General features: G+C 46.7%; 1 protein-coding gene across 2 annotated transcripts in view; it reads left to right on the top strand.

Moving 5' to 3' along the window:
• Positions 1-989: 989 nt before the first annotated feature.
• The window catches only part of NPFFR2 (neuropeptide FF receptor 2), a 58,091-nt gene continuing 33,929 nt past the window's right edge, over positions 990-25,151 (top strand). Inside the window, exon 1 of one of the 2 annotated variants that reach the window (XM_083398534.1) lies at positions 990-1,488. The gene's annotated coding sequence lies outside the window, so the exon portion shown is untranslated. The remainder of the gene's footprint in view (positions 1,489-25,151) is intronic. The other variant, XM_083398533.1, reaches the window with a different exon arrangement.

Here is a 25,151-nt window from a genome sequence, read left to right as displayed (position 1 = left end):
TTTAAAACTATGGCTCAGAGGGGCAGGTTGCTCTTGCCAGAGGTATGAACTGATTGCTTCCAGAGAAGGCTTTAAAAACCTTCTCAATGACTGCATTGGATATATCCAAAGTTACAGGTTGCCCAGCCCTGATATATATTGATGGTGTTGGTGATAAATATAGCAATTCAACAAGTAAATGTTCTTATTACTGGAGTGCCGTATGAAAAATCCACATCTGGTAAAGCAACCTCTCTATGTCTGCAGAGACACAAGATCAATCTTGGATCCAGAAAATACACAGTCCTCTTTGTTTCTTAAGGCTGCAGCCATAAACACACATTGAAAAGAGTCTCCCTTTCCATGGGATTTACTTCTGAGTAAAATAGGATGGGACTGTAATAGTGTGATATTATGCATGGTTACTCGGAAGCAAATCCCACTAAGTTCCATAGGGCTCATCCCTTATTCACAGCATATAGAATTGCAACAGCCAGCAACCCACCTATCCTATTGAATTTTGTAGGGCCTACTTCTGAGTAAACACAGGCAGGGTTGCAAGCAACAGCCCAATTATGTTTAGCTATGCATAGGGCCAGGTTTTAACAAAGCTATGCATATCTACTCATAAGAAATCGCTACCAAAAATGATAATCGATGGGACTTACTCCTAGGTAACCGGGTACAGGATTGCAGCGTAAGTCTACAGAGCCGAGGCAACTGAGGGAACACCGGCAGGCAGGCTGCTTACCCTTCCTTTGATCCAGTGAGATTTACGTCTGAGTAAGCATGTACAGAACTGATCGCCAAAGAAGAAGACAGGATTGGGTTGCGCTCGGCACCGCGAATCCTGCGCGATCCACACACCTGATCACACAGGTGTCAAACGTTTTCTCTCTTTCCTCATAACCAAGGCGGCTGGCTACTCTTCTCAAGTAGGTTCGACGGTCTCTCGCTTTTGGATCAAGAACGCGCGCGTCTCCATCCCCCTCCGACCCGATGCAAGCCAGGCGCGTATTTGGAGAGGCGACAGCGGACGCTCAGATCAAACTACCTCCGCCTCTCCTTCGCCTTGCCCCGACGATCAGGATAATAGGAGGGCGGGGCAGGGCTTCTCCTCTCCTCCTCCTGGCGTGCCTCTTCGGCTGGGGGAGGTTCCGGACTCCACCCAGACCCGCCCCTCTCACAGGATGCTAAAAAATGCCACCGAGAGTGGGCAGAGCGCAGAGCGCACAGCCGTCGCGTGGCTGACTCCGTCGTGCCGCCGCTGCCTGGTCGCTTGCAGCAGCAGGAGCCGCGGGGAGCACAGAGAGAGACGCGCCTTCGACTAAACCGCCAGGGGCAAGGAGGCCACGAGAGGCTTCGAGGTCCGGACATGGGACATGTGGAACATGAACCGCCGGAGGGCGGCGGATCTTGGCGGAACTGCGCGTCCGCCAGGGGGAACTTGGAGGACCTCTTCCTACGCAGCGTCCCGCTTCCGTGGGGAGCTTTGCCTTAACCCGGTGAGTGGATCTAAAGAAGGGTGGGAAAGTTGAGCGGTTCCCCTTTTCCGAGGTGGTCCTGGGAGAACAAACCATTTGGAGTTGTCGGGTTTGGATTGGGAATTCGGGGTTTTGGGTTGGGTGGAGAGAGTAAATCAGGAACCAACTCAGACCTTAATTTCTCACGCCGTTCTTGAGTTATAAAAACGGAGAGGTTCCGGGGCTGAAGGTTCCTTGTAACGCTTATCTAAACGTTTCCTCTTGTCCAGGCTCCCGCATCATAGAATTGCAGAGTTGGAGGGGACCACGGGGGTCGGGTTGTCCAACTCCCTGCAATGCAGGAATCCTTTGCCCAGCTTGGGGCTCGTGCTGTACCGACTGAGCTATCCCAGACGCCTGTTGTGAATGGCTGTGGCTCAGTGGCGTAGCGTGGGTTGTCAGCACCCGGGGCAAGGCAAGTAATTTGCGCCCCCTAACCCGTGGATTTGCGCCCCCTAAACCTAACCCCCAGATGTTGCGCCCGGTGCGGCCGGCCCCTCCTGCACCCCCCACGCTACGCCACTGCTGTGGCTAGCGGGAAGGGAATTCTGTGCATGCACCAAAGCATTGGACTCGATGGCCCTTGTGGTCTCTTCCAACTCTATGATTACTATTTATTTATTTATTTATTTTTTTCAGAGACTCTGTGCTGAGAGGTCGGGCACTGAGGATGGATGGGGTTGTTCTATTTCATTTCAGGCATTCACACTTCCCCAAACACCCTACACCTCTTAAGCGCTTACAAAATACAAATTAAAAAATCTCAATGGGGATAGTCAAAACATGATAAAAACAACAATAAAATCAGATAAAACAATCAAATCAGATAAAATAACAGCCTTTCCCCCTAACATACTAGATAAGCCCTGGCTTGCTTTGACAGCCTTACCTTCTGTTTAATTGGGAGTAGGCCACACCCAGTACTACAGGAGTTATAAACTTTCAAATCAAGATGGATGAGATCATGCCCCTATGTTTTGAGGGCATAGATGGAATCCCCTTATGAAGTACAGGGAGGATACAATGGCAGTACAATGGTCAATAAAATTGTGTGCTCAAAAGAACACAGAGGAAATAAACCTGACTCTGTGGAGGGAGGTCTTACAGGAGGCAAGAAGGTGTCAGATGCTGATTGAGGTGTTGAACACTTCCAATACAGCCTCAAGCAGTGGTTCCCAATTAGCTAAGTACTACAGACGCCATGTTCTGTAAAAGCCAAGCCATGGACTCCTCTGTTGAAAATTCTGGTAGCTATATGATAGTTTTTGTTATGTGAATGGTGCTGCGGACCCCTAGGGGTCTGCGGACCACCAGTTGGGAACTGCTGGGCTAGAGGATGAAGGAGACCCTTTGCAAGGCTAGGATTCATGAGTTGGTGAAACCTCATAGTTCATTGGGTTTAACCTGTTGTGTTCAATGGGACAAAACTGCTTCTGACAAAAAAAAAAGGGGCTCCTGCTTAAGTAGGATGAGGACCAGGAGGTGGAAAAGATATTTCCATAATCTGCATGGATGAGCACTTTTCTCCAACCTTCCCATTTTACTTGGATGAAGGTCCCACAGGTGTTTGGTGGGACCTATGTGCATCTTTAGAAACATTTGGTCCTTCAGATGATGCTGAACTACAACTCCCAACATCCCTGCCCATTGGTCATGCTAGGTAGGGCTGATGGGAGTTGCAGTTCAGCAACACCTGGTGGGCCAAAGCCTTTCCACTTTTGTGTTGCAGGCGCAGGACCCCTTTTTGGGGAAGGAGGTACTGAATAACCACATTTGCATCCATCGTAGGCTGACAATATTCCTGATGCATCTGAAAATCCCCTTAACTCTGTCCGCAAATCTCCCTAGCCATTGCCAGTTGCCACTGTGTATGATTATGGCACCATCATTTTATGAGGTTCTTTAAAAAGCAACGTAAGAATGAAGGTGGGTCTCTGCCCCAAGGAGCCTACAAACTGAATTTCAGGTGTGGAGAAAACAAAGAGGCTGAGGAGGAAAGGAAAGGCAGGGGTGAGAAGAAGTGAGCCTGAAAAACAGAATGAATCAGAATCGATGTACACAGGCAACTCACACCATAAGGGTGTGAAATAGCCTTTCCTTTCAAAGATGCTTCTCTTTCAGTAATGGGACCTGTTTTTCTGGGGACATTTGCTGTTCGAAAGATCTCGCTCGATTTTGTTTTGTACTGAAAACATGTCCACTGAAGGTGGTTGGAAATCGAGAAAAATCTGTTTTAGGTGAAGCAAAAAAACCCTCTGCTGACTGAATCTCGGTTAGCTGTGTGGTGTGTGAGCTTCTGAGCGACTGTTTTGGGTAAAGAGATGTGGTGTCCGCAAGTTTGTGCCGCAATATTCTAGGGAGAAAACTGGCATAGACGTGCCTAAGATTGAAGAAGGGGTATAGCTCAGTGGTAGAGAAGCTTCATTCCCGCATTTAATTCTGGCATCTTCAGGCAGGATTGAGAATGTTTCCTTCCTGAAACCTTGGTGAGATGCTGCCTGTCAGTGCTGACAATACTGCGCTAGAGAGACCAATGGTCTGGTTGGGTAAAGGGCAACTGACAGAGCTGTAGCTCATTGGTAGAGCATCTGTAGAAGGTCCCACGTTCAATTCCTGGTGTCTCCAGGCAGGGCTGGGACAGAACCTTGTCTGAAATCCTGCAGAGCTGCTGCCAGCCAGTGTAGACAGTACTGAGATAGATGGACTGATGGTCTCACTTGGCGTAGAATCGTAGAACTGTGGAGATGGCAAGGACACTGAGGGCCATCTCATCCAACCCCTGCAATGAAGGAATCTCAACTAGATCATCCATGACAGATGACCATCCAACCTCTGCTTAAAAACCTCCAGGAAGAAGAGTCAACCACTCTCATGGGAGTCCCTTCCACTGTCGCACAGCTCTTACTCTCAGAAAGTTCTTCCTGATGTTTCGTTGGAACCTCCTTTCTTGTAAGTTGAAGCCATTGGTTCGAGTCCTACCCTCTAGAGCAGGAGAAAACAATCTTGCTCTCTTTTCCTTGCGACAGCCCTTTAGATATCTGAAGATGGCTATCATATCTTTTCTCAGTCTCCTCTTATCCGGGCTAAACACATCAATTCCTTCAACTGTTCCTCATAAGGCTTGTTTTCCAGACCCTTGGTCATCTTGAACACCCTCCTCTGCACACATCCCACTTTGTCAATATCCTCCTTAAATTGTGGCTCCCAAAGCTGAGCTCAAGGTAAAATAGAGCGGGACTTTTACTTACCTTGGGACACTATACTTCTGTTGATGCAGCCTAGAATAGGCTGCTGCATCACACTGTTGACTCATGTCACGCTAGTGACCTGCTAAGATCCCGAGCTCCTTATCACATGTACTACTGGCAAGCCAGGTGTTTCCCCCATCTTATATTTGTGCAGCTAGTTTTTCCAACCTAAGTGCAAAACCTTATGTTTGCCCCTATTGAAATTATTTTTTTGTTAGGTTGGACCCAGTTCTCCAATTTGTTAAGGTCCCTTTGAACCCCAATTCAATGTTCCTATGTTCCATTCCCTGTTGCTTTCTCCTCTATCCAGAAAACAGTTTGTTTTGCACTCCAGCACCCAATGCATTAAGCTAGATCTCTCAACCTGTGGTCTGAAAAATCAGTCACTCATTTTTGACAGTGCTACTGATGGGCCACTGATTTGACTTGGTGTAGAGGAACTTCCTATGTAAAATGTCAGGCAATCAGATTCCTAAGCCTGTCTCTTAGAAAATGAGTTTGTGCACATTTCCATTAGGACAGAGTTAATGTTTTCAATGCAAATAAGACATTTCCTTCATCTATAATCAGAGTTGCTCTGTGCTTGAGAGATTTAGCTGCGTTTTCATTTGTCTGAGCAGTCTAGCCTGAAAAGTGCATATGTTTTTGGAGAGAGTATTTTAGAATGGCAGTTAATAAGCCGTGAACTAGAGAGAGAGAGAGAGAGAGAGAGAGAGAGAGAGAGAGAGAGAGAACACAACATTTGAGAGCAATGGGTTGGCTTGTATATGTGTGTAAATAAACTAGATATCGCAAAGACACCACGGTCTCTGCTGTGCCTCATTTTTCTAAAAGGAAACACACACCCTGCATAAGAGCCTGGAACCTCATGCTGAATGTAATAGTATTGTATTCTATTCTGTATGGCTCCTTTGTGGAAAAGCTCCCTACCTATAAGTAGAAAATCCACACACCAGGAAGCAGGCTGATTTGGCCGCTTCCATCTTTCAACTTGGAGTTTGCCTTCTTTTGGACCCTTTGTGTGAGAACTTTTAAGCCTCCTTCTTGGAGCCTGCAGTTCCAAACAATGTGCCCCTTTCTTTCCTTTCTGCATTTGTTTTGTTGCTGCTGCTGCTATTGCTGTTGCTGTTGTTTTGCACCTCTGTGTTTTGTTACTTTATACATAAGGGGAAAAATGCTTTCCTTTTTTCTTTTATTGGAAGGAAACACAAATGTCTTTCTGCTTGGGTGGCACTTCTGACTTTCTTTTCCTCACCTGACACCTGGAGGGCAGGTAATACATTTTATTGCCATCAAGGGCACCATCGAGGGCGCCCAATTTTCAAAGAGTGGGCTGGGCCCCCTCAAAATTTTGCAGCACATGCCCATGATGCATCACCACATCGCACGGCATGTGTGAGTGACATTAGCATGTTGTGCAGCAGGTGCACACATCATGCGGCACCGACCCCCCTCCATCGCAGGGGCAAGCCGGTGTGCTTGTTCGCCATCATCTTGGCATGCCTGGATGGGCACTTTTGGCGCTTTGCCCTCAAATGCCAGCAGTGTGTGCCCAGGACATAGAGCTGGGGAGAGGTTTTTCTCCCTCTCTCATCATGCTAAAATTTGGGGGCATTCAATGAAGTTGAATGCTGGAGGCTTCCGTACGGACAAAAGAAAGTCGTCCTTCACACAGCACATAGTTAAATCCATGGAATTTGCTCCTACCAGAAGTGGGATGGGTTCAAAAGAGAATTAGGTAAACCCATGGAGCATAAGGCTATTACAGTCATACCTCGGGTTACAGACACTTCAGGTTGCGTTTTTTCGGGTTGCGGACCACTGAAACCCGGAAGTACCGGAATGGGTTACTTCTGGGTTTTGGTGGTTGTGCATTTGCAGAAGTGCTAAATCGCGCTTTGCACATGCACAGAAGTGCCGAATTGCACAGACACGGGTTATGAACGCTGCGGGTTGTGAACGTGCATCCCGCATTGATCATGTTCGCAACCCGAGCGTCCACTGTAATGCATTTTATGCACAGAATCAGTGCTATTTTCTGGGGGGACGCAAGGCGATGCATTCCCTTAAACATTTTGTGAATCTAAGTTGGGCTTCATTGAGGGCCAGTATTGAGGGGGAAATGAGAGTACAGTGGTACCTTGGTTTACAACCATAATCCGTTCCGGAGGTCCGGTTGTAAACCAAAGCAGGTTGTAACCCTAGGCGTGCTTTCGCCAATGGGGCCTCCAAAAAAAATGGGTTGTAATCCCAGAAAAATGTGTTGTAATCCCAAAAAAGGGACGCACACTTCTGGGTTTGACATGGTTGTAATCCAAAATGGTTGTAATCCAAAGTGGTTGCAAACCAAGATACCACTGTACCCCTAAACATTTTTTTAAAAGAAAAAAGCACTGCATAGAATTATAGAATTGTAGAGTTGGAAGGAGCCTTGAGGATCATCTAGTATAGGGGTCTACAACCTTTAAGACAAAAAGAGCCACTTGGACCCGAAGGGGAAAAAAAAAGCGGGAGCCGCAAAACCATTGCGACATTTAAAACAAATATATCTCCGGAGCCGCAATCTGACAGCGGGCAGGAAGGTGACATTGGGACGGTGCGTGACTAACGCATGCACCGCCCCCATGCGACGTCACAGCCAGTACAGCGCCCGCCACAGTGGGGAGTGTCGGGGCGCACAATGCGCCTCCTCCCCTCGCTAGTATTCGCCCCGGAGCCGCAGCAAAGGTGTAAAAGAGCCACATGCGGCTCCGGAGCTGCAGGTTGCAGACCCCTGATCTAGTGCAACCCCTGCAGTGCAGGAATATGCAGCTGTCCCATATGGGGGTCAATCCTGCAAACTTGGATTTATTGGCACCATGCTCTAGCCAGCTAAGCTAAGATCTGTTGGAGACAGTATGTCCCTGAAAACCACTTTCAGGGTAGCACTAGTGGGTCAAGAGCTGCTGCAGGGGGGCTTGTAGGAAAGGTCTTCCATATGGAATTTCCCAGAGACGTCTGGGAATTAACCACCCATTTCGGGAAAGCTGCAAAATGTCTGGGATATTGAGTTTCATTTCCTCAACAAGGTTTGTGTCTTGAATCTTACTTCTAGAAATATGGCAACAGTACAACGTAGGGCAGGGGTGAGCAAACTTTTTCAGCAGGGGGCCGGACCACTGTCCCTCAGACCATGTGGTGGGCCGGAATATATTTTGAAGGGGGGGGGGAATGAACAAATTCCTATGCCCCACAAATAAGCCAGAGATGCATTTTAAATAAAAGCACATATTCTACTCATGTAAAAGCACGCTGATTCCCGGACTGTCTGCAAGCCGGATTTAGAAGGCGATTGGGCCGGATCTGGCCCCCGGGCCTTAGTTTGCCTGCCCATGACTTAGGGTCACATCCATACCTTCCAACATTCCTCAGATGAAAATAAGGACATTTTCATCTGAGGAATGTTGGAGGGTATTCTGTCCCCTCGGCATCTGTGTCTCTGCTGCCACCTTCCTCAACCCCCTATTTCCCCTTGTCCAGCAAAGCATTTCCTACCAGAAGAAGGGCATGTGCCACCATCACACACACCCTCCACACCCTGAGAAAAGCCTTTAATGCCCAAGCAAGGAGGCTGGCAGCAGCGGTCATGGAGAGCCAATGGGAAGTTCCTTTTGCAGCAGCCACTACAGGCACTCAGAACAAGCGCCGGCTCATCCTCCTCCAGGGCTGCACTGGCAAGGGAACTAGAGACATTCTGGGATCAAAGCAGAAGCTGGAGTGGCTTTTGTAATTCCTGGACTGTCCCTGCAAAACCAGGACACTTGGAGGCTATTCACATTCAGGCCCTGGGTCTGAATTTCTCTACCCCTGCATTAGAAGATGTCTTTGGTTAATGATTCTCCCCAGCAACTGAAAAACTGTCTTCTCCTGCTTGAACTCCCAGAGAACCCTGGTGTTTAGGAGAGACTTGTTTCATGACTGTGAGGTGAGGAAGACAATGAGGTGAATCTGGGCTTTCTTGGTAGCAGTGCCCAGTGTTAGAAGCTCAGGTGTTCTTGGACGAAATCCGTTCCAGAAGCCTATTCGGCTTCCGAAACGTTTGAAAACCAAGGCGCGGCTTCCCTTTGGTTGCAAGAGCTTCTTGCACACAGCAGAAGCTGCATCGCACGTTCAGGTTCTGAAAAACGTTCAAAAAATGGAAGCATTTACTTCCGGGTTTTTGGAGTGCGATAACCAAAATGTACGACAACAGAGTGTTCAGGAACCAAGGTTCCACTGTATAAGCTAATCTCCAAATGGCACCTTAAACCTAGGTTACGGTTGCCACAGTAGAATATTTAGGCACCTCCCCCCCCCCAATGAGATTTATTATTATTACTTCTATTCGTTTTTTTAAAGAAAAAAATAATCTCAATAATAAGAATAAGAATAAATTTTATTTATACCCTGCCCTCCCAGGCCAGAGCCGGGCTCAGGGCGGCTAAGACCAATAAAATCACAGTAAAAACATAATAGGGGAAAAGGGGGGGGGGGGGAGGAAAAGAAAAAACCCCAATATAAAATACAGGTTAAAATGCAATTTAAAATGCAGCCTCATTTTAAAGTAGCTGATAAATCAAGTGGTTTTACAGCACATTAAAACATCAAATAAAACAATCCAGAATAAAACAAATTCAATCTTCAAGGAAAATACTTCAGATTCTTTTGTAAGTGACATTTTGTTTTCCCCGTATTTATTTAGCTACTTAATTTATAGAGCTGCCCCGTAGCAGAAGTACCTGAGGAAGTCAGGGTGGTGTAGTGGTTAGTGTGTTGGACTAGGATCTGGGAGATCAGGGTTCAAGTCCCCACTCAGTCATGACGCTCACTGGGTGACTTTGGGCCAATTACAGCCTCTTAAGTAGGGATTAACTGAGGAAGTGGGGAACCACGCACTCCTTGAAGAAAAAGGAGTGACGTGCAATAAATAAGCTATTTTCCTTACCTGTTTTAGAAAGCTGGAGGGGCCAGTCAGATGGAGCTGTCATTTACCAACCTGTCATTCAGAGAGCTCAACATGGTCACAATTGGAGTCACAAAACATGCTTGGTGGTTACCTAATTTTAAACCCTGGCAGTGCCTAGACTGAGGAACTTACTGCCCCCTAGGAGATCCATCAGTCTGCACATGCAGGAGATATCTCAGGATGGCTTTCCTAAAGCAATTTCTCTCTCTTTTATGGTCATGTTTCTGGTTTCTTGACCTACGGCTGCTGAGCTTGTGTGTAGCTAGAGTTGCTGCTGGTTCTGCCTTGACCTATCAAGTGGTTTTTCGTCAAAATATCGATTGCTTTAATATTGTTCTCCGGTTTGAAATACGGCTTGTAAGCTGTTCCGGGTGCCCTACTTGGGGCAGAAGAAGCCCGATATAAATTGTCATGATGTGTTTTGGAGGGCTCTCTCTATAGCCGGTGCCATCAGAGTGACAGGAGCCTATAAAATAATCAGCAGCTTGTGGAAATGTTGTAGCCTTGGGCTAAGTGGTCCATCTCTATCCCACTCTTCAATAATCGCAGCCTGTTGATGGTACTCACCATGGCAGCGCCACATAAGAGTGCATTACAGTCTTCTCGCCACATGCTTACAAAGATATGATTGTTAGCTGCTACTATGTCCGATTTGAAGATCTAGTGTGAAAGCCCATCTTGCCAGATGGAGGGCACATTGTGGTTCGTGTTTATGTTTGGGATGTGTGAATGAAAATGCAAACCTCACCAAATTTCTCGACCTTACCGAGGGCCTTGCTTCAGATGCCATTAAATGTGACATTAGTAGAAACTGTGTCAATCTTTCTTTCTTTCTTTTTAAAGAATGTTAATAACAGGCACGGAGGGGGGGAATTTTAATTGGAAATGCAGCATGCGAAGGAGAGAGGTTTTCCCCCTCCCTCACCAGCTGTGATACCAACTAAATTCATTTCCTGCACTGCTGCTAACCTTTGAGTCAGTGGATGACTCTCCTATTTACGGCAAATGAGGGAAGCTCCTGGCTTTTCAGTCTCTGGCTTTTGGGGGCTCTCTGTTCTCTTCCTTGCTTAGGTGTTTGTGCTAAAAGCTGCTGCTGCGCCAGTGGCGTAGCATGGGTTGTCAGCACCCGGGGCAAGTCAAGTAATTTGCGCCCCCTAACCCGGGGCAAGGCAAGTAATTTGCGCCCCCCCTGCACTGTCCCTCCCCCAGATAGTCCCTCGCTCTCTCTTCACACCGCACTGCACGCCTGGCACCCTCCCCTCCACAGTGGGCGGCGACCCGGCGGCTCGGATCGGATTCGCACAGCCAGCACTGCAGTGAGAGAGAGAGAGTGAGCCAGGTAGGGGCAGAGAGCTGCGAGTGCGCCCCCCCCCAAATGTTGCGCCCGGTGCGGCCGGCCCCCCTGCACCCCCCACACTACGCCACTGTGCTGCGCTGCCCCGTGGTCTCCATCTTCTCCCTTATGTGAAGCCAACAGAGGGTGCTTAATGGTCTTTCATCGTCCCCTACACGTTGGCTGACTCTGCTGACTCCTCCCCATTCTAGATGCAGTTGTTGGATGCTTGGGTAAGGAAAGTGCTGGCTCAGGAAGGGCAGGGCTGCTCCTATCATGAAGCAGAGGGAGCCAGCTGCCTCAGGTGGCAAATTCTATGGGGCGGAGAGCTTACAGAGATGTGTTCCACAGTCTGCCTTGCACATCCTTAGCCGGCGTTTCCCAAACTTTGGTCTCCAGGTGTTTTGGGGCTACGATTCCTATCGTTCCCGATCACTGGTCCTGGTATCTAGGGATGATGGGAGTGACCCAAGTTTGAGAAACCCTGCCCTAGGCTAACGTGCTGTCTATTTTCCATTTCTCAGTGGGGAAGGGTATTCTGGCAGTTCCCACACTGTGAGAAGTGAGGTTATAGGGAACCAGGCAGAGGACCTTCTCAGTGGTGGCACCCACACTGTGGAATTTCCTCCCATCAGATGTCAAGGAAGCAGCCCTGTATAGGGAACTTTTTAATATTTGATGTTTTATTCTATTTCTGTATGTTCTGGAAGCCTCATAGAGTGGCTGAGGCAACCCATTCAGATGGGCAGGTATAATAATAATAATAATAATAATAATAATAATAATAATTAATAATAATAATAATATAATATAATAGAAAAATGGCTCAGTAGTACAGCATCTTCCTTGCATGCAGAAGGTTCTAGGTTCAGCCCCTGGCATCTCCAGGTAGTACAGGTGACGCGGGTGGCGCTGTGGTCTAAACCACTGAGCCTCTTGGGCTTGCCGATCAGAAGGTTGGTGGTTCAAATCCCCATGAGGGGGTGAGCTCCCATTGCTCTGTCCCAGCTGCTGCCAACCTAGCAGTTTGAAAGCACACCAATGCAAGTAGATAACTAGGTACCACTGCGGCAGGAAGGTAAATGGCGTTTCCGTGCACTCTGGCTTCACGGTGTCCCATTGCACCAGAAGTGGTTTAGTCCTGCTGGCCACATAACCTGGAAAGCTGTCTGTGGACAAACACCGGCTCCCTTGGCCTGAAAGTGAGATGAGCGCCGCAACCCCATAGCCGCATTTGACTCGACTTAACCATCCATGGGTCCTTTACCTTTTACCTTACAGGAGAGGTCTGAAACCTTACAGAGACCCAGCCAGCCAGCCAGCCAGCATGTTGTTGTTGTTTAGTCGTTTAGTCGTGTCCGACTCTTCGTGACCCCATGGACTAGAGCACACCAGCCACTCCTGTCTTCCACTGCCTCCGGCAGTTTGGTCAAACTCATGCTGGTAGCTTTGAGAACACTGTCCCACCATCTCGTCCTCTGTCGTCCCCTTCTCCTTGTGCCCTCCATCTTTCCCAACATCAGGGTCTTTTCCAAGGAGTCTTCTCTTCTCATGAGGTGGCCAAAGTACTGGAGCCTCGGCTTCAGGATCTGTCCTTCCAGTGAGCACTCAGGGCTGATTTCCTTCAGAATGGAGAGGTTTGATCTTCTTGCAGTCCATGGGACTCTCAAGAGTCTCCTCCAGCACCATAATTCAAAAGCATCAATTCTTTGGCAATCAGCCTTCTTTAAGGCAGCTTCTTATCATTCAATGAAGCTTCCTCTATCTTAGCTTTTCCCCTGAGACGTCGTCGTCGTCCCAGATGTTCTTTGGGTAGTCTGGGGCAGGTTTCGGGACAAAAGTGCAGCTACTGTGGGACACTAAGATTTCCCGCATGGCACCTAGATGAGACACCCCGCTGAAACTGATTCCCACAGACCTTTGGGGGGCCACCATGAGAAAAGGATGCTGGTCTAGATTGGCCATTGGCCTGATCCAGCCTCCTCCTCTTATGTTTTTACTTTCATATGGCAAAAACATGCAAAACTGATGCAGGCTATAAATAGACTGATTTGTCCTTCCCCAGCCCGAAGAAGCCCAGATACACTGGGATTTGTAAATAAATTCAAAACTTCGACTTCCACCCCTCCCTCACCAGAAAAAAAAATGTTGTTTGTGTTTTTCACCTGAAAATCTGCAGTGATCATTTTACCCATGTGTGCTTCATGGCTTTGAGTTTTATAAGAAACTTTACGAATATCAAATTTTGATGCACACATGGCATCTCTTCTTGTTTCAGCACTAGCTATGATCAGTCTTGTGGCGCATACACACACACACACACACACACACACACACAAACAGTGGTACCTCTGGTTACAGATGCTTCAGGTTACGGACTCCGCTAACCCAGAAATAGTACCTCAGGTTAAGAACTTTGATTTAGGATGAGAACAGAAATGGCGCAGTGGCAGCGGGAGACCCCATTAGCTAAAGTGGTACCTCAGGTTAAGAACAATTTCAGGTTAAGAACAGACCTCCGGAACAAATTAAGTTCTTAACCCGAGGAACCACTCTCTCTCTCTCTCTCTCTCTCTCTCTCTCTCTCTCTCTCTCTGTGTATATATATAATTTCTGGCTGCCACACCAATGCCATAATTACATTTTAATTTAGCTGTCAGAGTATTCTGATAACAATTTGTGATAATGCCATTTTTAAAAAGGGTTGTTATCTGAAAACAGCAAAGTGGAAAGCAAATCAACAGATTGGAATATAGTGCTTGGCCTAGTTTCATATCATTAAATCAACATGAAATAAATAGAGATGTGTTTTTCTTTGACAAAATTAGATTACCTTGTCTCTCTTAATTTTAATTAAACCTTAACATGGGTTTAATTAATTCCAACTTGTTCCAACGTGGCGCTGATAACTTTCTTAGCTGTAAATTTCCACTTAGAAGCAAAAGTCATGAATGTTGGCCAACTAATATTTTCTGCATTATTAGTTTTTATGAGTCCTTTTGCAAATGACTTAGTGGTGGTACGCCGTATCCTATAATTTTCTTGTACAGTTGTAATGCTAATCTAGAATGCTGACTCTTCTCACAATACCATGAGAGCATACATCAAGCTCATTCTTAGCTTTCCCCTAGCTTGGGCACACACTTTTCTGTGAGGCTGCTGTTTTTTGGAAATATCTGCATAAACCCCCGGGGGGGGGGGGAATACCTTCCACCAGAGTGGCACCAATAGAGAATGCTGGTCCCTATTTAAAAATGCCCATTATAAAGTTATTTCTGTTCCCAGGTATTTTCACGTGAAAATTATGTCCATTTCAATTAAACATAGTATACACAAAAAGTATAAGGTGTAATGACAATTATTATACAACAAACCAACAACACCAAAAACTGGCTTATGAATATAAAGGACAGTTTTACTAGAATAGATATATAAACTCATAAACCTACTAAACAAGTGCCATGTGCATAACCAAGCCTGGAGAGACTAATAAACATAGAATGAACTAATCTCTCTTTTTACTATACTGGTTGTGTATGCAGTAATTACAGTCATACCTTGGGTTACAGATGCTTCGGGTTGCGCGATTTCAGGTTGCGCACCTTACCGAACCCGGAAGTACCGGAATGGGTGACTTCCAGGTTTCAGCACTTGCACATGCACAGAAGCGCCGAATAGCGATCTGCGCATGTGCAGACGCGTGGGTCACAGGTTGCGAATGCTGCGGGTTGCAAACGTGCCTTCCACATGGATCACATTCGCAACCTGAGCGTCCACTGTATTGCATTACACGACTGGAGCAAACATATCGTTCTTCAAATAGTCGTTCACTGGAAGCACAAAGCCACTTATGTAGGAGCGGTTGCGAGAAAGCGTTCTTCAAATAGTCAATAGAGAGCCAGTGTGGTGCCGTGGTTAAGAGCGGTAGTCTCGTAATCTGGGGAACCGGGTTCGCGTCTCCGCTCCTCCACATGCAGCTGCTGGGTGACCTTGGGCCAGTCACACTTCTTTGAAGTCTCTCAGCCCCACTCACCTCACAGAGTGTTTGTTGTGGGGGAGGAAGGGAAAGGAGAATGTTAGCCGCTTTGAGACTCCTTAAAGGGAGTGAAAGGCGGGATATCAAATCCAAACTCTTCTTCTTCTTCTTCTTCATTTGCTGGAAGCGCTAAGCGATATATGTATGCGCAGTTGCGGGAAAACAACTCCTCACCGCTCCCATGGTGAAAATGGTACAAATAGTCAAATGGAGACAAATAGAGACCTGTTCTCCGGATATTATCCAGGTTTCGCAGCAAGCTTCATCAGTCAATAGTGCTAAATAATACAAAATGGCAACACCTTCCATCTGGTTTTTATAATTTATGTACCATTTATTAGATTTAAACCTCACACCTTCCTCCAAAGGAACCAAGTACAGCGCTGCACCAAAGGATTGCAGGGTAGGGGCAAAGTCATACCGTACATACCAAAGTCATACCATTCTGGATAGCTCAGTTGGTTAGAGCATGGTGCTGATAGCGCTAAGGTTGCAGGTTTGATCCCTGTAAGGGACAACTGCATATTCCTGCATTGCAGGGGGTTGGACTAGATGATCCTCAGGACCCTTCCAACTCTATGATTGTATAAAATTGTATAAAAATAAACATAACAGTCATGGGTTCCCCCAAAGAATTCTGGGAGCTGTAGTTTGTTAAGGGTGCTGAGAGTTGTTAGGAGACCTCCTATTCCCTATTCCCACTGTATTCCCACTGTATTCCCCCTATTCCCACTGCAGAGCCATAGTTCTTAGAGTGGTTTAATCAGTGCTATTTTCTGGGGGTACTAAAGGGTATGCAGTAAAGGCATGGGGTTTTTTTAGAAGAAAAACACTGGTTAAAACTGCTACTTGCTGTAGCAACTTCACGGTGTGTAATGGCACCTCTTTTTCTAGAAGAAAAGCACTGGGTTTAATTATCAGTCCCTCTTCACTGGGAGCTTTGGGAATTGTAGCTCTGTAAGGGGAACAGGGGTCTCCTAATAACTCTCAGCACATTTAACAAATTATAGTACTCAGAATTTTGGGGGGGAAGGAATCCATGCCTATTTAAAGTAGTATCATAGTGCTTTGAATGTACGGTGTAAATGTGGTCTAGGATGCTAATATTGCTATTAAGCCAAGTGCCCTTTTCTCTAGGCTTTCGTTAACTGATGGCTGAATATTTGTCCTCCATGGGAACCACTTAGTCCTGTGCCAAAACCCCACCCTCCAATTTCTCAAAAGTTTTCTTCGCCTACAAAAGATTCCTCCATTTTCTTCTGCCTCATTCTCATCGCACTTGAGAATTTTGTTGGATGTGGGGCTTTGAGCTTACTATGCCATTGCAAGGATTAAATTATTCTAAAAATGCATGTACTTTTTTTCTTTACAGTAAACCTTTCCTCCCTTAATTTGCAGCCTCCCTAGCTGCCTGCACCTCTGCAAAAGCCCAGCGGCAACTCCTGGATTTTGATTGCCACATAGGCACCTAGGAACGCTGTGGAGCATGGGGCACTTTGCAAGATTGTTTGTAGAATCAAGGAAAGGACACTTGCAAGCACATCTCAGCTACCTCAAAAGTATTGTCAGTGAGACAGAAGCCTGTGTAGCCTACTCATGAGAATATCACCAACATTTTCCCCTCTTCACAATTTTTAATGCAATTCATTTCTCAGCAATGGAAGGGTAAGGGTTAAAAAAAGTGGGAGAAATGTTCAGCACACTGCCATCACTAAGAGCTAGAAGATGTTTTGTTTTGGGTCGATGGCTGTAGTCTACTAGCCAGCAGGCAGAGGATAGGAGCTGAGACAGTTGCTTGCTTTCCATTTTGTGATGCCAGAGAGAAATTGTTTGGGTTGTAGCCAGTGAATGAGATGTCTATCTGTGAGGCTGCAAGCATACGCTGTTTGCCTTTTGGAAATTGCGCTAGGTTTAAAAAACGCAGCATCAATCTGTCTAGCTGCTTGTCTGTGGACAACCTGTGCGCTTAGAAATAAACACATATAGCAGAAATACTAAAAGTTGGATATTTCTTTTGGCTTCAGGAACTTGTTTACAGAAAGTAATACAAAAGCTGGCTAGTTTTGATCCAAATCTTCTTCAGGCTTGATTTTTCACTGTGAAAGGAATTATATTGGTGGGCAAATGCTGCGAAAAACTGAATTTCTTTTCTATTCTGCTTTTGGAGGTCTAGAACTGTTTACAACTGCTTTCCCCCCCACTGCATCCCACTCTGCTGTGTTCCTCCACACAGCCTCCTGTTGCATTTCCTTTGAGCTCCCCAGTTCAAGAGCTCTAGAAGTCTGTGACCTCACAACACAATGTCAGTTGGAGATGGCTGTTATGAGATGCTGCCATCACCAATGGCCAAATGAATCCCACTACAGATGCACCAGGCTGGACCAAGCTCCCTCTGGCCCTCTCCTGCCCCTGATTGGAAAGCTGGAAGAGTCATGGTGCCCCATCCCATCCATCTCACTGGCCACTACAGTCGTACCTCGGGAGTCGAACAGAATCCGTTCCAGAAGTCCTTTCAACTTCCAAAAAGTTGAGAAACCAAGCTCCTGCAGCCAATCAGAAGCCCCGGAAGTCGCATCAACCATTTGGCTTCCAAAGAATGTTCACAAACTGCAATGCGCACTTCTGGGTTTGTGGTGTTCAGAAGGCAAAATGTTTGACTCGCAAGGCGTTCAACTTCTGAGGTACGACTGTGCTGAGAAAGATCTGTGTGCCCTGAGCGAAAACAGAAGCCCCAGCCAGAGACCACAGAGCCATCAGCTGCCCAAGAGAAGTATTGGGTCATCCTCTCTCCAGCAGTGGAGCATGTTTTCATGGTGCCCAGGGATGCGCACACATGCTGGGGGTCAGGGCACATGGCTCGGGGGGCCAGTTAGCAATAGAAAGTGTCCTTTCATGCTGCATCATGGTGTGGTATGCTGGTTTGACATAGGAAGTGCCTATAGAGGGTGGTGAATACGGCACAAGATATTATGAGCTGTCCCATGAATCTGCTGGATGAAATAGTGGAAAAACGTTGCCTCAGGAGAGTGAGGTAAATTCTCAGGGATGATGAGGAGGGCAACCAAAATGGTCAAAGGCCTGGAAACGATGCCTTATGAGGAACGGCTAAGGGAGCAGGGCATGTTTAGCCTGGAGAAGAGGAGGTTAAGGGGTGATATGATAGCCATGTTCAAATATATAAAAGGATGTCACATAGAGGAGGGAGAAAGGTTGTTTTCTGCTGCTCCAGAGAAGCGGACACGGAGCAATGGATCCAAACTACAAGAAAGAAGATTCCACCTAAACATTAGGAAGAACTTCCTGACAGTAAGAGCTGTTCGGCAGTGGAATTTGCTGCCAAGGAGTGTGGTGGAGTCTCCTTCTTTGGAGGTCTTTAAGCAGAGGCTTGACAACCATATGTCAGGAGTGCTCTGATGGTGTTTCCTGCTTGGCAGGGGGTTGGACTCGATGGCCCTTGTGGTCTCTTCCAACTCTATGATTTTATGATTTACACCCTGGCCGGCACTTCCTTGATCTCCTGCCCTCGGGCAGAAGATATAGAAGCATGATTAGTCGCACCAACAGGGTAAAGAACAGCTTCTATCTGTGGGCTGTTAGCCTGCTGAATGAAAAGATAACAACAGGGCAACTGACTTTCGGGTTTGGTGGGTGTGCGTCAGTAAACGAGGGGAATTAAGACTAAGAGAGCAGAATGGGGGGGCGGGGGGCTCGTGTAATCTCACTGTATACAAGTTGTGCAAGTGACAATAAAGTATTTCAATTCAATTAAACGAAGCTGGAATGATCCCAGACTTGCAAAGCAGCACAGGGCCCTGCATCTTGGGGAGGTCTGTGTGAGACGTATACCATGCATCCTTCAATCCCAGCCTCACCCTCAAGGGGCTGGGATCAAAGGGCACATAACTGTTGCGTCCTCCTCATGCCGTCCTCCCTGATCCAGCCCTGTGCCACTTTGCAAGGCTGAGATCTGATCAGGGAAGGTGGTGTGAGCACTGTGCCACCCCAGAAAAATGTGCCTGGGACAATTGCCCTGGCAGTCCCCCTACGCTACATCCCTGCCTCTCTCCCACCTCCGGCTAGGGCTTCTTGAGACCCCTCCGTCCTGAGGAAAGGTGGGAGTCACTGAAGAGACCATGGGTTGGCCTAGCAGGACCATTTGTTTGTGTTAGCATTTTGAAATTGTAAATGGCCTTGGATGCCTTGGCAGCCAATAAATGCAATGCAATAGTCAAGAGGCTTCGGATCATGTTGCATTTGGACCTGAGTTGTCACAAATTGCTTGTCTGGTGCTGTTATGTTCCCACTTTGTGGTCCCTGTGTCCTCTGCCAACGCTTGCCTTGTCTGCAGATGCGCCATCTGCATTCCCCTTGTATTCCATGTGTGGTTTTTGGCCCTTGTCAGCCATGCAATTTATAGGCTCTCTGGTATCAGCCAAATGTGCCCAACTTAAATGTCCAAGTGGTTGAGCAGAACAGATGGAGGGAAATTGCCAGGTGACAAATCTGGAAATGAGTTAGACTCAGACAAGGCAGTGCCAAGGACCATGTAACACTGGTCCTAAAGAACCTACATTGGCTCTCAGTATGTTTCTGAGCACAATTCAAAGTGTTGGTGCTAACTAAACAGCTTTGGCTCTGTAGACCTGAAGGAGCATTGCCACCCCATCTTCCAGCCCGGACACTGAGGTCCAGCTCCGAGGGCCTCCTAGCAGTTCCCTCTCTGTGAGAATTGAGGACACAGGGATCAGGCAGAGGGCCTTCTCGGTAGTCCTGCCCACCCTGTGGAACACTCTCCCGTCAGATGTAAAGGAGATGAGAACATTTAGAAGACATCCGAAGTGAACCCTGTATAGGGAAGTTTTTAATGTTTGATGTCTTACTGTTTTAATGTGTTTGGAAGCCGCGCAGAGTGGCTGGGGCAACCCAGTGAGATAGGTGGCATATAAATTATTATTCTTATTATTAGCCTCTCTGAAAAATGACAAGCCATTCATGGAACAGAAACATGGCCTGGCTTAGTTCATTGGAATCTTTGCCACCCACTCGACGAATCACAAAATGGAAATCCTTTGTTCCTTTTGTTCCTGTACAACCACAAAAGTCAATGTGCTTCATGTTCTCACTAAATGAAAAACACAAGGTGGGAAACAGATTCAAAGTCTCTGGCACATTTTTCCCCACTGACTTTCAGTGACCAAGAAGACACAAGGGCTCAGCCAGGGAGTCAAACGGTTTGGTCCTTGGCAGTTTAAGTGCTCATTTGTTCTTTTGCGTGATCCCAGGCCCTTAGAAAGCCATTATGCATTCAGTGGGCAGGAAATCCTAGACCTTTTTTAACCTGGCCTGCAGCCCCCAGAGCTCAGCAGATATTTAAAGATCAAAGGGCAACCAGAAGATAGTCATCTGGAATCAAGACAGGTGGAGCAGCAGATGGGAATGAATGATAATCAAAATTGTATTTAAAATAACCCTTTCAGAGCTACTATTCTTTTGTGCAATGGCTTGCCACTAAGAACATAAGAGCTCTGCTTGCAGTGGCGTGCGGTAGAACTTTTCGTGGGAAAACAGGGCCAGAGGCACCAGCGTGTGAGGGCGATGTTGTGCGTGTGAGCATCTCATCTCCCTCCCTAAGCCAAGAATAAGATTCCCGGGCTTTGGGAAGGAGGTGTCAGGGCTCTGATAGGATGCTGGGGCCCTCCTCCCTCCTTCCCTAAGCTGGGTGCATTTTGGGAAGGTGGTGGGAGAGCTCTTGGGCCCATCAGACCATTGCAATTCCCTCCCTAAGCCCAGGAAGCTTCTGCCTGGAGGGAGGCGAGATGCTCCCATATGCAATATAAGCACCTGGCTATCGGCCACTTGTGACCAAGTGAAGATGCCCAGGCCCCAGGATGGCGCCTGATATCTCCACCATCTGGAGGTGCAAGCCTGGGGATCCAGCCGTATTTTATCTGCACAATCAGAATGAATTTCAGGAACCAAAAAGTCATATTGAAAAATAGGACTTTTGAGCTGTTTGGCCCCAAAATGGCAACTAGACATTCCATTTCAGCACCTGGGACCCTCGTTCAAGAAGCAATTTGGCACCTAGCTTACATATCTGAGTTTCTAGCATTGGTGATCTGTATCAGTGAAGTAGCAGGTTCACAATATAAGACAAAACATAGGCTTGTATCCAGAATAGTGCTAAGTGTGTGTGTGTGCATGCAAGAATTTACCCTTGTGCAATGGAGCTTTCTGCCCTTCTCATCTTCTCACACATTCTGTGTCCAGGGCAGCTGTCTACGAGCTCCATCTGGTACGCAGGCTGAGATCCTACTTGCCCACAGACTGTCTCGCCAGAGTGGTGCATGTTCTGGTTATCGCCTGCTTGGAGTACTGCAATGTGCTCTATATGGGGCTACCTTTGAAGGTGACCCGGAAACTGCAGCTAATCCAGAATGCAGCAGCTAGACTGGTGACTGGGGGTGGCTGGTCCTGAAAGACCTACATTGGCTCCCAGTACGTTTCCGAGCACAATTCAAAGTGTTGGTGCTGACCTTTAAAGCCCTAAACAGCCTCAGCCCAGCATACCTGAAGGAGCATCTCCACCCCCACCGTTCAGCCCCGACACTGAGGTCCAGCTCCGAGGGCCTTCTGGTGGTTCCCTCCCTGTGAGAAGTGAGGTTATAGGGAACCAGGCAGAGGGCCTTCTCGGTGGTGGCACCCGCCCTGTGGAATGCCCTCCCACCAGATGTCAAAGAGAACAACAACCACTTTTAGAAGACACTTTTAGAAGACACCTGAAAGCAGCCCTGTTTAGGGAAGTTTTTAATGTTTGATGTTTTATTGCTGTATTATTAATAATAATATGCTGGGAGAAGCCCAGAGTGGCTGGGAAAACCTAGCCAGATGGGAGGGGTATAATTATTTTATTTTATTTGCCCCTAAATCTGTTCTGGGGGGGGGGGTTCTCCCAACTCTGAAACAGACTTGGGGAAGGTGTGAATTATGTATGGGAGGGAAAAGGGGAGGAAGTTCCATTGCAACAAATCTAAATCCTTGCTCTAATGGGACATCCTTGTGCTAATGGATACTGCCCATAGCATTCTTCAGTCGCCTCTTACTTATTTTCTCTATCTAATTAGCCAGCCAGCCACTCCGAAACTGAATATTTCTTGGTTACCCATTCAATGAAAGGAACTGCACTGCATATACACCCTTTAAAATTGTTTAGAACGAATTACCTGTTGGCTTCTCTGTCAGGCTACTGACACTACTTAGATGCCTTAAAAAAAAAAAAGCAAAGCGAATTATCTGCTGGCTGTTTCAGCCCTGCTAATTAGCTAAACTTGTATGGAGACTAACTACAAATAACATTGACAAATGTTTTCAATGATAAGCAAAGAAGGAACAGTGGCCTTGAATTTTGCCGTAAAATGAGTTGAATCACTATTGAAACGTGGGAAGATACGATGCACAAAAGTAGCCTTTTTTAATTAGAAAAATCAGCACAAGACACATCACTGTTTGTCTTCCTGAAGCCCTTAGAGCCACCTCAACCCCGAAGCAAGCTTCATTTCTCTCTGTGGGGTTGTGTGTCTGTGTTATAATTAGTAGATGTCATATAAAGCTACTTGGGGGAGAATGGCAGTGCAAAAAGGGAAAGGAGAAAGCTCTGCTGCCTAAGGTAGGTTTCTACAGGATGTGCTTAAAAATGAATGTTTAATTTTAAAGTTGCCTGCCTTGCTATATCCTCTGCAGCAGAAAACAGTATTTTATTGTATAAGGTAGAAATCTTACACATCACTTGGTAAGACAGGTGAATTAATATCAGTGTACTCGATGAAGCAAAGATCACCAGTGTTGAAGCAATGGATTTTCAACATCAACTTCGTTGGACTGGTTATCTTGTTTGGATGCCTGATGATCGTCTTCCAAAGCAACGACTCTATTCCGAACTTTAAAATGGAAAGCGTAATGCTGGTGGTCAACAAAAATGGTTTAAAGACTCTCTCAAGGCAAATCTAAAAAAATGTAGTATAAACACTGACAACTGGGAAACACTGGCCTGCAAGCGCTCCAGTTGGAGAACAGCCTTTACCAAAGGTGTCATGGACTTTGAAGACACTCGAACTCAGAACGCAAGGGAGAAATGTTCTAAGAGGAAGGTACGCCTGGCAAATCCACACTGTGATCAACTCCCACCTGGGAACCAACGTCCCCACTGTGGAAGGACATGTGGGTCCAGAACTGGCTTTCACAGTCACTTACGGACACATTGTTAAAACCGTGTTTATGGAAGACAATGTTACTCGGCTAAAAGTGATCGCCAAAGAAGAAGAAGATGAGGCAGACTCAGTCAGCTAACTCCTCATGTAGCTTAGCAAGGCTCATGATGATCTGTGCTGTATAAATCAGGAGGGTCTTGGGTCTTATTTGTAGAATCTCGAAAAAGAAATAATCTGTAGATTGCCGGTGATGGCTACCAAGCCAGATACAGTGGTACCTCGGGTTAAGTACTTAATTCATTCTGGAAATCCGTTCTTAGCCTGAAACTGTTCTTAACCTGAAGCACCACTTTAGCTAATGGGGCCTAGCACTGCCGCCACACAATTTCTGTTCTCATCCTGAAGCAAAGTTCTTAACCCGAGGTATTATTTCTGGGTTAGCGGAGTCTGTAACCTGAAGCGTCTGTAACCTGAAGTGTATGTAATCCGAGGTACCGCTGTAGTTTTAAAAGAAGGCTAGACAAATTCGTGAGGAGTGTGGCTATGCTCCACAATGGGAAATAATAAATGCTTCTGAACACCAGTTGCTTCAAACCACAGGAGGGGAGAGGGTTCTTGTGCTGCTATCCTGTTTGGGGGTTCCCCCTGCTTGCACCCCTACCCTAAAAAGAGAGCAACATATCCCTGAAGTATGTTCAACTCCTGTAGAGAAGCTGGTGAACATTTTAGCTCAGTTCTTGTAAAAATAGGCTCTGGACGGTGTGGCTAATGTCTGGTTGCAGGCTTGGTACTGTATGTAGCTCACAGCAGCTCAATAAGCTTATCCTAAACTGGGGGGGAAACAAGCAGTTTGCCACTAATATATACAAGCTACAAATTTCGCTGTTCTCAGCATGGAATCTGCTGATGGGTGGCTGTTGCCATGAAACACAAATTGGTGGCTCTGCTTGGATCTCAGAGCATCCTACATGCCGACCTGTCTCTTTCTCTGAACATAGAAACTAACATTTCTATCAACCCCTAAAAACATAAAACAAGCTTCTGTTACAAAAAAAACAAAAACCCAGGTGAAATCCACCTGCAGCTTTGGTTAGGTTGAGTCGTCTAGGGGAAAATAAGGGCATAGGTTGATGGCAGCCCCCTTATTCAGGTGTTCAAAATAATAATAAATTTTTATTTGTATTGTACCCACTCCAGCCGGAGCCGGGCTCAGGGCGGCTAACATCAAAAAACTAATATAGTATACGAAAAACATAAAAACAGGCAATCAATTAATTAAAATACATCTTAAAATTAGTTCAGAGCAAACTAAAATCTGGACAGATGGCAGTCCACGGGTAAAATTGAGAGTGGTTCATCTTCTCCAGGGCCAGCTGTTACCACTGGTCTTATAAAGGATCTGTGAGCAGGCTAGGAGGCCTCTTTAATGCTTGTTCTTATAAAGAAAGAAAAGAATCAGACTGAACCCCTACCAAAGGCCTGGCGGAACAGCTCCATCTTGCAGGCTCTGTGGAAAGATGTCAAATCCTGCAGGGCCCTGGTCTCTTGTGAGAGAGCATTCCACCAGGCCGGGGCCATGGCCGAAAAGGCCCTAGCTCTGGTCAAGGCCAGTTTAATCTCCCTGGGGCCTGACATCTTTAGGGTGTTATTATCTGCAGACATTAAGGTCCTCCATGGGGCTGTACACCACTGGGAGCCAGTGCAGCTGGTATAGCACCAATAAATGTGCTCCTGTGGTGAGGACCCCATGAGGAGTCTTGCCGCTGCATTCTGCACCTGCTGGAGTTTCTGGGTCAGTTTCAAGGGCAGCCCCATGTAGAGTGAGTTACAATAATCAAGCT

The sequence above is a fragment of the Podarcis tiliguerta genome, assembly GCF_965153285.1.
Source record: "Podarcis tiliguerta genome assembly, chromosome: 9".
In the NCBI taxonomy this organism is placed as follows: Eukaryota; Metazoa; Chordata; class Lepidosauria; order Squamata; family Lacertidae; genus Podarcis; species Podarcis tiliguerta.
Note: the sequence above shows the minus strand (reverse complement) of the source record. Positions and strands in the feature narration are given on the sequence as shown.